This window comes from Palaemon carinicauda, chromosome 35 (assembly GCF_036898095.1).
Source record: "Palaemon carinicauda isolate YSFRI2023 chromosome 35, ASM3689809v2, whole genome shotgun sequence".
Classification (NCBI taxonomy): Eukaryota; Metazoa; Arthropoda; class Malacostraca; order Decapoda; family Palaemonidae; genus Palaemon; species Palaemon carinicauda.
In genome coordinates, this window is record NC_090759.1 from 65,182,545 (window position 1) to 65,194,599 (window position 12,055).

The 12,055-nt window shown below is 34.4% G+C and overlaps 1 long non-coding RNA gene across 1 annotated transcript in view; it reads left to right on the forward strand.

Annotated features, from left to right (window-relative positions):
* Positions 1-2,513: 2,513 nt before the first annotated feature.
* The window catches only part of LOC137627815 (uncharacterized), a 186,087-nt gene continuing 176,545 nt past the window's right edge, over positions 2,514-12,055 (forward strand). Inside the window, exon 1 of the long non-coding RNA XR_011041227.1 lies at positions 2,514-2,731. This is a non-coding gene — a long non-coding RNA (uncharacterized lncRNA). The remainder of the gene's footprint in view (positions 2,732-12,055) is intronic.

A 12,055-nucleotide genomic window follows, 5' to 3' on the forward strand; every position in this document is an offset into this window, starting at 1 on the left:
ACAATGATATAATTTAGCTCTATGGTCATAAAAGCGATTTAAAATGAATTGAAATACATATGATATAAAATATCTATTGACTGTACTTTTCATTATATGTCAATTAAATTAGAGTACATCTTTGAATTTCAACTCTAACCATTTCGTAATGAAATTCTATTTATCAATTTTGTCATTTTAATCCTTAAAAACAAACTACTTCCAATGTTTGGCAAATGACAATTTTTTATTAAAACCATTCTTTTTTGCGAACTTTCAATCTTTTAGTGGGCTGAATGTACAAATTGACAACAACAACAACACGTGAAAAGACATTCTATTGGTTGCCCAAATACCAATCATAAAACAAAACGCGGCGTTGACATAGATATAATAGAATTTTTAGATTGGGCACAAGAATTAATTTAACAAGGAATAATACCCAAAACATTAATTTATTTAAAAATTCGCATTTTAAGATTTTCAATAAAGGGTTGAGCTTAAATTAATTGTGTATAAAAATAACAGGGGGGTCTGCGGAACGCAGAACTAGACTATTTAAAGCAAGAATAAACAATCAGTAATGAATCTTTTTTTCTCTCGTGTGCCAGGGAGGTCATTCAACGCTGAGATGCGTGGAAAAAAATCCAGCAGTTGCATAATGAAGTAAAAGCTAAAAGTGCGGAAAGCAAGATGGAAGAACAGGTAGGGTTTTAGATTTTTCTTTAAATATTAATTTTAGGGTGAGACATAGTCTTTGCAACGGCGCCTCTATATTTTATCTTATACTGTTTTGTCTGTTCCTCCACGCCAGGTTTAATATTTCTCTTTTCTTTTGTAAATTTGTTTCACTGAATGAAAATGATCATTTTATTTTTCTTAGATCTTCCTCGTAGGGTTGCTGAAGCTCAATTAATCCATTCCTTTCTTTTCTATATTCCTGGCAAAACAACAAAATATGGGTCAAATCTTCCAAATTTTCGAAAAAAAAAAAGTTTATATTCCCCCATTGTGTCTATTTACAATGTTCAGTTTTAATGTATAGAAGGGAGAAGAATGTTACAGGCAAATTTGGACAAGATGGGCCAAGGATGGTTTCAATATACAGGAATTGTCAAAATTCGCCGAAATTTTATGTGAATGGCACATCACATTAAACTTATTTTTGTTGCTGCCAATGAACAGAATTTGTTGACATTTGAAGAGGTAAATAAAGTTTTTAATAAAAGAAGGTTCGTGTCAGTTTGTAGAACTAGTATGATTACATACTTGATTCAGCAGTAAAATTATGAATATTACAGCAATGTTATCGTATCTCCTTAGAGCTACCCGATTCATTATTAAGGGGTATTGGAAAGAATTATTTATCATTATTTTCACATGTTTTATTTTTATTTGACCCAAGCAGACGTTGGTACTATTCAAGCTGGGTTAGTAGGTGGTTAATTAATAGTCCGGAAGCGATTCGGGAGTCTTGCAAAAGTGAACTTTATATTGTGCAACCTACAGTGGGCAGTGGTAGTCATATCTCTCTATACTTATGCTCTTGTGTAAGATGAGATGTTACAATTTATAATTCTTTTATCGCATACAAATAATCATCGTTGATTAACTATATGCCATGTTGGAGAGAATAGAATGCCTTACTAGGGTTGTAGCTTGCACGTAGTAGTAATAATAATAATCATTATCTTTTCTGTTTCGCTAATATAGCTTACGTTTCTAGTGATAATTCATTAAATTTTCAATTGATAGATAAATACTAACTAAATTTAATCCTATATAAATACATGCAGACGTATAAATATGACGTGGAAACTGTAACGTGCAATCAACCAATATTAGTCCGTAGCTAAAATTATGCATCAAAATTTTGTATCAATGTTACAAGTCAAAATTTTGATGCAAAATGTTGACGCTTTTTTTGAACGTGTATGGGCCCCTTAAAACTGGGTCAAGTCCGTATTCCTCTGGATACCACCCGAGAAGTTTTTAGTCATTTTCTTGACCCCCTGCAGATGTGGATAATTTTGTTTTTCTTAATTACCTAGTATTGTGGAATGAACTTAATTTGACACCCCGTTCCGTAAACATCAATTCCTAAAACTTGGGTGGAAGATGTTTATTTTTTTGAAAATTTTGCGATAAGGATTTTGATATATAATAAAATACAATAAATCTTCGTATTTTCTTGATACCAAATTTTATCGTAGTCCTCTCTTCCGGTTGTAATCGAATATATCATCCTTTTAGGTTGGACTTTGTAGAGGTACCAACCTATGTCTAAAGTAGGTAACAGAGGTTTATTTGTGGCATTGAAAAAAAATGAGTTTAATTTGAAGTTAAAAATTGTATAGATTAATGAACATTTTTTAATATGCTTATTTGCAATTCATATTATAAAAAACGCATTTCAAGTTATCCTTCTGCTAACAGGCAATTGTCGTCTTTTATTTTTGGTTGGCAGCATTTAGTTCCTTAAACTTGTTCTCAGAGGAATCAGTTTGAGTCTTACCGCCGGTCTTTCAAATTGGTGTGTTGTCCGATTGCATTGTGATTTTGTTTAATCGTTTACTGAAAGTGCTTGATTATTCTATTACTCGTTAAGGTCTCTACTCAAACATTTGCCAAGTAGTAGGTTACACAATTACCAGTGGCCTACCTCAACTTCGCATATTGTAGGCAATCCTTCATTGAAGGCTGCCGACCCGCAACTGACAGCATTAGACCTATGATGACCTCCACTTTCAATGTAAGTGTTCGGATACTTCAAACATTGATCACAATTTTTGTCTCCAATGTGTAATTCTACCCTTACCCCTAGACTTACTAGCCCCATGGCTCCAACAGGGAAAATAGCCCAGTGAGGAAGGGAAATAAGGAAACTAAAAGAAAATAATTAACGGGTTATCGGTATTATTTTACTGTATTACAGGGCAATGTAACCTAGGAAAAAAAAACTACTTTCTTCTATAGAAAAAATTCCGCTCTCTTCGAAAATGACACTCGTTCCCGTCGCAAATGAATAGTTTCAGAAATATATATATCTATATCCTACGATAATGGGGGACCCCCAGTGGGAACTCGGGGTTTTGGGTGGGGAAAACATACTGGGGAAACGATATATAAACAGGCCAAAACGTAATTATTTATCACTTTTGAGATTTGTAAAATGGTACAGAACCTAACAAACCCACCTAACCTAACCTTACCTAACCGAGTAGTTCCCAGGTCACAACCCCTAGTCCGAGAGCCAAACCCCCCGGACCCCCCTTCCCTGGTCACAACCACTAGCCAGGAGGTGGGTAAGCCACCGGTCCACCCTTCCCAGGTCACAACCACTGGCAGGACCCCCTTCCCAGGTCACAAACTAAAAGTAAATCACAAATTAACCCTTACATTATGATAAGTAAACCACAAATAAATACATCATGAAAAAGTAAATCACAAATAATTCCTCAATTTTATGATTGACACCAATGTGTTTTTTTTTTCTTGGCAATCTTTCTTAACAGAAGCATTGCAGTAGAAATGTGATGGTCTTTTTGAAAAAATTAAGTCAGAATCTGACCCTTGAGGCATTATTTCGCGGCTATTTTCTAACGTCACATGAGTAACAATAGAGAGCATTTCCATCATAATCAATTGGTGACATAAAGGAAATTACACTATTAATTTTGAAATAGATTGATGTACTTCCCCCAAGTTCCCTCTAGGAGATGTCTTTATGTGCTGTTGGTTAAGTTGAAACTGAAGGGGAAGATGGTAAAAAAAACCCTGACAAATACATCATTGTAAATGCACAGAGAGCACCCAAAGCCGATTGGCACCAACCATAGGCACAAGGTCCCCTTCAGTCTCTCAGATGTAAACTATGGACCTAGAGTGAAAAACATACTTCACATCTTAATCAACTGATACATAAGTTATTATGCCCCAGCCCCTATTAAAAATATAGAGAAAAATACCCAACTAGCCAGCACTCGTCCATTTCTTATAGTGAATTCCAGTTTCGCTGGTAGTTAAAGTATCATATATTTACCAAATATTTCAAGAACAGTAACATTGAAATAAATATTTCATTTATAAACTTTAAAAAGAAATAAGTGGAGGATAAATAAGATAGATTTGTGTGTCCGAGTGTACCCTCAAGTAATAGAACTCTACCCTAAGACAGTGACAGACCATGGTATAGAGGGTATGGCATTATCCAAGACCAGAGAACAATGGTTTGATTTTGGGAGTGTCCTTCTCCTAGAAGAGTTGTTTACCATAGCTAAAGTCTCTCTTCTACCCTTACCAAGAGGAAAGTAGCCACTGAATAATTACATTGCAGTAGTTAACCCCTTGAGCGAGGAGGAATTGTTTGGTAATCTCAGTGTTGTCAAGCGTATGAGGGGAGAGTAGAATATGTAAGGAATAGGCCAGACTATTCAGTGTAGGCTATGTGTAGGCAAAGGAAAAATGAGCCGTAACCAAAAAGAAGGATCCAATGTAGTATTGTCTGGACAGTCAAAGGACCCAATAACTCTCTGACTCCTATGTACCAATGCTTAGGCTTGTACCAACAAGGCTACTACTTACTTTTACTTTTAGGGGTTTATTTCTCGCCCTCTATCAGACACTAAGAGTCTGTTCAGGCGGGCCTTGATGTGAGAAAATAATTTCTTTCTAGTTTATATTTTGCTCTGTATCTTTTCAGTTATTTGCTAGTATTTGTATTCAGGCTTAATAGTTTTCAGATTGCTATTATAACACTTTCCAAAGAGATAAGTCTTCAGGTTTTTCTTGAAAGCTGCCACATTTTTGCTATTCTTGACATCAAGTGGAAGGTCGTTGAAGAGTCTCGGTGCAGCATAACAAAAAGTTCTTCCGCCTATTGCATGATTCACACTAATTTCGAATAGTCTATATGGGTCATCAGCATGTATAACTCTTACAGCAGTGCTAGTAGCTTGAGGGTAGGGGACCAAGCAATCACAAAGATATTTAGGCTTATCACTTGTAAGTGCCTTGGGAGTCAACAAACAAATCTTAAATTCAATTCTAGCCTTAACAGGTAACCAATGTAGATCGATCAGTGCAGGAGTTATTCTCTCCCGAAATTTTAATGCCTTTTATCAGTCTAACCACCCGGTTTTGCACATTTTGAAGTTTTCTTAGTAGTGTATTGGGCAATTTATAGTACAAAGAATTGCAATAATCAAGCCTTGATATTACCTGACTCATCACTAAAGTTTTTGTACTGTCCTCTGTTAAATATTTTCTAAAATGCTACGTTTCTCAGGTGATAGTTACACACTTTCACTGTATTCACTATTTGATCCCTCATTGACAAATTACAAGTAGGGAGATGAAATATTCATTGTAAGTAAAAATAGAAAACCTATATAAATGTAATGAAACTACATAATAAAAACACAAAAGCCTAAACATTTTTATCAAAAACTAATAACTTCAGAGTGTTTTGGACACTGTCCTTCCCTGGTGCGATTGGTGCATCTGACCAGTGTTTAAGCTCAATTTGTTCTGTCTTTATTTGAATGGAAAAGAAGTAATCATTATTATTAATTTTATTAATAATAATGCCACATAGCGGCCATCGGTACATAGAGGCCTTTTATGATTATAGTTTACAATGTTCTCTGTTTCTTAGTGACTTCCTCAGGTTAGTCTTTGGGTTTACAGTTATGATAGTTATAGGAATATTCCTTATACGACTTCGCTTATACTAAAATCCGAAATGGAGACTTGCAAATAATGAGGTTTTTTTTTCTAAGTAGGCTGCAGATAAATTGGCTTGTTGGGAAGTTTTAATAGCTTGGCATCAGTTTATATTAGTGAGAGGGACAACATTACTAAATGGGTAAAGGTAGAAACCCAGTGTATATGATCACGTAATGAAATCAATCAATATTGACATGGTGAACGACCTTTACTTTTTACTTTTACTTTGAAGGCTGCTTTAACGGTTCCACGGTACAATTTAACCATAAAAGAAACCCTTTCTGGTACAACTCAGGAACATAAATGGTGGTCTACTCTTAAATCTGCACTATTTGGTGTAGATGCAACAGTTCCTCCTTTACTTAAGCCAGATAGCTCAGTCACTCACTGTCCAAAGGAAAAGGCAACCCTTTTGGCTGATGTTTTTGACAGTAAACAGAGTAATGAAAAACTTGAACTTCCTCATTCCTGTTTTCCTAAGGCTAAACTAACTAGTTTAGCTTTTCGATCTCGTGAGATTAAAGTTCTGTTGATGGACCGTGATGCTTATGGAGGTGTAGACCCAAATGGTATTTTTCCATTGTTTTTTATAAAGACAGCAGATTTCTTAACTCCAAAGTTATCTGTAATTTTGCGCAAGTTAGCAAGAAGAGGAGCTTTTAGCACTTTTTGGAGAATTGATATGTTACTCCTCTATGTAAATGTGTTTGTGGTAGCTCAAGTCCCACTGATTACCGCCCAATTTCCATAACTCCCATATCTAAAGTTTTTTAACGTCTTAATAGGTTTGCTGAAGGTAATCATCTACTCCCTAGTTTACAATTTGGTTTTCGTAAAGGCCTTGGAGCATGTGATGCCCTTCTTACAATCTCCAATGCTGTACAGAAATCCCTTGATTGTGGTCAGGAAGTTCGTATGATTGGCCTTGATTTTAGTGCTGCCATTGACCGTGTTAATCATGAGGTCCTTGTTTTCAAACTCAAACAGTTGGGAGTGGGTGGGTCGTTTCTTAGCATTATTATTGATTTTTTAAGTAAAAAATCTCAAAGAGTTGTTGTTGATGGGCACCATAGTGAGTATAGGAATGTGATATCTGGTGTTGCACAGGGTAGTGTTCTTGGCCCATTACTTTTCATACTACTGTATATACACATGATAGTGGTTTGGCCTAGAAAACAAGTTTGTTGCATTTGCAGATGATGCTACTCTCTTTGCATCAATTCCATCCCCTGAATGTAGACCTCCAAGGCCTTTAATAGAGATTTAGCTAAAATTAGTGCATGGTGCAAATTATGGGGTATGAAGTTGAATCCTAGCAAAACTCAAAGTATGATTGTAAGTAGGTCAAGGATGGTGGCTCCTCAACATCCGGATCTCAGTATTGATAATGTTTCTTTAAATTTGTATGACTCTTTTGAAATTCCATCCCCTGAATGTAGACCTCCAAGGCCTTTAATAGAGATTTAGCTAAAATTAGTGCATGGTGCAAATTATGGGGTATGAAGTTGAATCCTAGCAAAACTCAAAGTATGATTGTAAGTAGGTCAAGGATGGTGGCTCCTCAACATCCGGATCTCAGTATTGATAATGTTTCTTTAAATTTGTATGACTCTTTTGAAATTTTAGGTGTGATTCTTGACAGCAAATTTACTTTTGAGAAGCACATTAGGTCTGTGTCTTCTTCAATTGCACAAAAAATAGGCTTATTGAGAAAGTCTTACAAGATTTTCGGTGATCAATCTATTCTGAAGAAGTGTTTTAATTCTTTCATTCTACCTTGTTTTGAGTATTGTTCTCCTGTCTGGTGTTCAGCTGCTGATTCTCATCTTAATTTGTTGGACAGAAACTTACAGTCTATTAAATTTCTTATTCCTGATCTAGATATTAATCTTTGGCACCGTCATTCAGTTAGTTCATTATGCATGTTGCATAAGATTTTTCATAACTCTGACCATCCTTTACATTCAGATCTCCCTGGACAATTATATCCTGTTCGTAATACTAGGCAGGCAGTTAATTCTAATAGCCAGGCCTTCTCTATCTTGAGGCTCAATTCTACACAGTATTCTAGAAGTTTTATTCCAGCTGTTACCAAGTTGTGGAATGTTCTTCCTAATCGGGTAGTTGAATCAGTAGAACTTCAAAAGTTCAAAGTTGGAGCAAATGTTTTTATGTTGACCAGGCTGACATGAGTCTTTTTATAGTTTATATATGACACATATGTTTTTGACGTTGTTAATAGTTTATATAGGACATATCTGTTTTTGACGCTGTTACTGTTTTTAGAATGATATATTGTTAATTTATTCTCATGATTTATTTATTTCCTTATTTCCTTTCCTCACTGGGTTATTTTTCCCTGTTGGAGCCCTTGGGTTTATAGCATCTTGCTTTTCCAACTAGGGTTGTAGCTTGGCTAATAATAATAATAATAATAATAATAATAATAATAATAATAATAATAATAATAATAATAATAATACAGCAGGGGAACCCCACTCTCTACAGGGCCTCCACTGTCATTTTATCTTGTTCGTTCAGAGTATTCAACATTGCATATCACATCTTGCTCATTTTCTGTTAAATCGTTACTGTCAAACAACTCACAAAATAAGAAAGTCTTCAGTTTTCCCTTGAAAGCTCTAATCTCTTCAAACCATTCAGATGTTTCGTGGAAGCTTATTGTATAATCCCGGGGCCGCATATTTAAAGGCTCTGGAGCCTACAGTAGACATTACAGTACTGTATCTAGGTTTTAATAGCTTGAAACCATGTGTAACTTCTCGTTGTTGTTGGCTTCGCTATATGTAGCAATTCTCTTAAGTATTTTGGACTACCGGTTCTGATAACTTGGTGGGTTATTGCACATATTTTCAATTCAGTTCTCGATTTAATCGGCAACCAGTGCAAATCAGTTAGTATAGGGGTGATCCTTCCTCTAAGTGGGACACCTTTTATCAGTCTTGCTCCTCTGTTTATTAGGCTATGTTTTGAAATTTCTTAACTTGTAATTTTGGTAAATTGTAATAAGAGTTGCAGTTGTCAATCCTGGTAATAACACAGTTTATCGTAAGTTTCTTTACAGAATTTTCATCCTGGTACTTTTTTTTTTTTTTTGTAAAAGCAATGTTTCTGAGATGATAACCAACAGTTTTTACTACATTGTTTATTCTCTTAAAATGGAAATCAACAACGTTAAGACTACCAATTGTGGTAGCCGACTAGTCAATATTAACACTCCTTGGTAGCCCACAAATTTTGCAGTTACAGTACATATTAGCACTGCTTCTCAACTAATTGGTTTTTTTTCCTCAATTCCCTACATCCTGTGGCTTATAACGACCCAATTTCTAGCGATTGTGACTTGTTTGTTTATAAATGTATTGTCTCGTTAACAACCACATAGAGCAATTAGTCACGGTGACCAGAGCAGTTGTCTCGGAAACTGGAATTCCAATATCATTCGTTGTACTTTTACCATCGAGGTATTAGAATAATTTACTTTAATAACCTATTCAGTAAATTATTTTGATATAGATTTCTTATATGTGTTAGCTTACCATATGGTTGACTGCTGTAACTCCATTTACCAAAAGTACAATTTAAGAAATTACAAAAGATAGTAAACAGAAGAGCAAGACTGATAAAAGGTGTCCCACACCGAGAAAGGATCACTCCTATGCTAATTGATTTTGTTGTTGTTGAAGATTGCTTGACCCTTTTGGCCAGACACGGGCTTTTGCAACATTGCAGCCCGTAGGTAATTGATTTACACTGGCTGCCTATTAAAGTAAGAACTGAGTTTGAATTATGTACAATAACCTGTTAAGTAATCAAAACCAGACGTCCAAAATATCTGAAAATTGCTACATATTGTGCTGCCAAAAAATCGTGTTGACATAAAAATAGTTACAGATGGTTTCAAATTATTGGAGCCAAGATATGTTGTCGACTGTAGGTTCTAGAGCTTTCAAATACACAGCCCCAAGACTATACAATAAGCTCCCACTAGGCATACGAAAGCCTGAAGATACAGGTATTCTAGAGGAAACTGAAGACGTTCCTTTATGTAAGTGCCTCTGACTATAAACGAGCAATATGCGATGTGAAATGCCCAATGCCTATAGGAATATGACTGTGAAGAGTAGGGTTCCCCTGTAGTTTAGGACCTGAAAAGCAGCACTTAGAGTAAAAGTAAAGTATGTGCTCAGTCTATAGGGCATTGTGCTGTCCCTTGCCTCTTTCTGCCTTTCGTGGGTGACTTTTAACCTTTAAAGAGAGAAGCTATTGAAATACTGTACGTGATCATGTGACGAGTTAATAATTAATATGATCGATGCATTGTAGAAATATACTAATCGATACACAATTGCAAATCAAGAGAGAAAATGTAACTTTAAAAAGAACAATATTTAATCAGATGGTCCTATCACTATTAAGTTATGCATCGGAAACTTGAAGCCTTACTTAGAACATAAGCTAGTTACAGCTCAGAGCAATGGAAAGAATTACGGCGGGATTAACACTAACAGAGAATAAGAGAGTAAAGGAGCAACACATACGAGAGTAAACTAAAGTAGCGGATATTCTGACATGTAAGAAAAAGAAATCGACATGGGCAGGATAAATACAGCATGAGAGACAATAGACAGACATTATATATATATATATATATATATATATATATATATATATATATATATATATATATATATATATATATATATATATATATATATATATATATATATACTTTATTAGATAAATACAGCATGAAAGACAATATATATATGTATATATATATATATATATATATATATATATATATATATATATATATATATATATATATACTTTATATTTATATATATATATATATTTATATATATATATATATATATATATATATATATATATATATATATATACTTTATATTTATATATATATATATATATATATATATATATATTTATATGTATATATATATATATATATATATATATATATATATATATATATATATATATATATATATATATATATATATATGTGTGTGTGTGTGTGTGTGTAGGTTTGTTCACCATTACTCATTTATACCGGGAGTGATGACCCATAAACATAATTGAATTTCTTTGTAACCCTGTATAACAACCTCAAAAAGTAAATGGAGGTACAGCTACAGCTTAGGGGATATGAGAGGTGGGGGAGGGGAGGGGGTGAGTTAGGATTGTAAGGATTGGAGGGAATATTGTTAAAGTGAAGTACAGTGGGAGCTAAAAAGTTTGAGGCAGACCCAATAGCTCTTTATTGTTGGTTTTTTTTTGTCGTAACCTCATGCCTTGTGTACTTCCAGGAGGTGAATTCTCTTGTCAGCCTATGAGGGACTTGTGTGTTCATGATTATTCCTTTTCTGGAGCTTGTTTATTTATTTAGGTCAGTCTACCTTTGTTTTATTGATTTATTTTAATACTCCGGATTCAGTTCGTCCTGAGCTATGAAAGAAGGTGGGGAATCTTGCCACATTATACTTTTTTTTTTTTGGAAATCATCATTACCAATGTTGTGACGGCGTGGTTACACTGCCTGGCTCTGTACGGTAACGGAAATGCTATATTCATCAATATACCAAGATATTTTCAAATTTGTGAATTAAAACTTGGTTGAAAATTTAATTTTTGCTATTAATCGGTTAAAATTTTATCAATCTAAGTTTTAAATATCGCAAAATTACATAGCATACTACTGTTTTTTCAGAGCTCTGATTAACATATAAAGCACAGACTTTCGTATTGCATAGTTCATTCTAGCAAAGTTTTTTGGTGTTAATTTTGAACTGCCTGATGGTTATCAGGCCAGATGTTAAGTAAATGATGAAGATCATGAAGGTAATTTGATTCATGATTCGCCAATCGCCGTGTCAGTTACATTGTACGCATCAGACTCAGCATGATTATGTTCCATAAAGAAAAGTGTGTTCAGTATTATTACTTTTAAAAAAAATATATAAGATGTTTCAGGAATTCAGAAATCAAGCGTGCTAGAAAAAGGCTAATTGGTTATGACAATCTGTGTTTTTAAGGCTGTAACAGTGCTTGTGTTGTGATATAAAGAATCGGAAATCACTAAACAAGAATACGTGTTACTGCCAAATTTACACATTTAACGGTTGAATCGTGAACGGAACTCAGTCCAGTAAACTACTACCACAACATTAGTCATTCTGTACACTTCTAGGATGGCTTAACATTGTTTTATACCACCATTCACACATTCACCCGTATTATACTTGAACTTTTAAAGGTTAAAGGCCTACTCATGAATGACAGAGGCAAGGGAGAGGATAATGGC